The sequence below is a fragment of the Podarcis liolepis genome (assembly GCF_965112155.1).
Source record: "Podarcis liolepis genome assembly, chromosome: 13".
Taxonomy (NCBI): Eukaryota; Metazoa; Chordata; class Lepidosauria; order Squamata; family Lacertidae; genus Podarcis; species Podarcis liolepis.
The window spans coordinates 37,464,519-37,466,264 of NC_139573.1; the positions used below are offsets into that span (position 1 = coordinate 37,464,519).

Here is a 1,746-nt window from a genome sequence, read left to right on the forward strand (position 1 = left end):
TTCTGCTGGAAGTGTCTCAAGTTTTGGCCAGTTTCTTAACAGGAAAGTTTAGAAAGAGCAGCCCAGCAGAGAGTCGAGAGAAAAAGGCCGGGCTAGAACCAAGTGCCATTTTTTCCACTATTTGACTCTTGATCCAAAACCCTTAACTGTATTTTATATAATTGACTTTTTATTTGTAGATTGTATTGTTGTTTTATTGCTAAGGCCAGTGGCTGATGCAAATAAAGATTAATTCATTCAAAACCGTGTCATTATTATTAATTATTATTATCGGCAGGCCAACGCTGTCTGCAAACATGACTGAAGGCTTGCAAAATCAACCCTGCCGGTTGGGAATCCCTTGCAGATAACTGCAGTGCCTGGAGACAGGCAGTCAAGTCATGTATCAATAACAGCGACCAGAGGAGAAATGAGTGCTGGGAGAAGCTCAGAGTGAAAATGCCATCATTCATCTGCAATAGCACAACCAGATGCCTTCATCTGCCCCAGCTTCAGCGAAACATGTCTCTCCCGCATAGGTCTCTACAGCCACAGCAGGAACTGCAACCTTCCAACATCTTGACCTCACCCCCAAAGGCACCCTCCTCCATTGTCTCCTGAGATGACGGATGCGAGCCATAATTATTATCATTTGTTGGCCTCTCTATGCAAAATACTAGAAATGGTTCAGTAAGACAAACTAAGGATGACATTAATTAAAAGCGAAAGACACAAATGCTAAATGGGTCTCCATTTGCACTGTACATTAAAAGCAGCATCATACCCCTTTAAGGACTCATGGCCTCCCCCCCCCCAAAGAATCCTGGGAACTGTAGTTTGTCAAGGGTGCTGAGAGTTGTTAGGAGGACCCCTCCCAGAGTGCAATTCCCAGAGTTCCATGGGAAGATGGATTGACTGTTAAACCAGTCTGGGAATTGTAGCTCTGTAAGGGGAAACAGGTTCTCCCAAAAACCTTCTGCATGCTTGGCAAACTACGGTTCCCTAGGTTCTTTGAGGAAAGCCCTGACTGCTTTCCACCCTCTTTCTCACCTTTCTTTGAAGGTGAAAGCAATGAGTTTTCCAGGCAAGCTGTCATCCATTCCCCCCAACTGATTTTGTCCCTCTTGTTTTTGCCCAGGTTGTTTTTCTTTTTCCTCCTGGGTTCGGCAAGAGATGTTGGGCAGGTTTGTTTGTCGAACTGATTTTCATTATTGCACAAGGTGGCAATTTTTAGACTAAGCAGTTGGCAGCTGGAAGCCCTTTCCATGGCCCAAATATCAGCCCAAACTGGAAGCAAATGCAAAGGGAGAGAAGGCAGTAAAACAGGCTTTTTCCTCAAGTGCCTTCTGAAAACACACATTCCAGTAAAGGGAGATGAGAGACTTCAGAGACTGTCAGCTCAGCTAAGAGACCAGCAGTTTCTGACCCAAGCTGGTCACTAAAAGGTAAAGGTAAAGGGACCCCTGACCATTAGGTCCAGTCGTGACCGACTCTGGGGTTGCGGTGATCATCTCGCACTATTGGCCGAGGGAGTTTCTGGGTCATGTGGCCAGCATGACTAAGCCACTTCTGGCAAATCAGAGCAGCGCATGGAAACGCCGTTTACCTTCCCGCCAGAGCAGTACCTATTTATCTACTTGCACTTTGACGTGCTTTTGAACTGCTAAGTTGGCAGGAGCAGGGACTGAATCCGTCACAGGGATTCAAACGGCCAACCTTCTGATCGGCAAGTCCTAGGTTTAACGTGGGTCCCTCGTCGCTAAAAGG

At 46.3% G+C, this 1,746-nt stretch overlaps 1 long non-coding RNA gene across 1 annotated transcript; it reads right to left on the bottom strand.

Annotated features, from left to right (window-relative positions):
• Nucleotides 1-307: 307 nt before the first annotated feature.
• Nucleotides 308-1,313, bottom strand: LOC310691293. The gene is made up of 3 exons (XR_014518453.1): nt 1,030-1,313; nt 542-655; nt 308-505 (listed from the first exon to the last, which is right to left on the bottom strand). It is a non-coding gene; the product is annotated as an uncharacterized lncRNA (long non-coding RNA).
• Nucleotides 1,314-1,746: the final 433 nt, after the last annotated feature.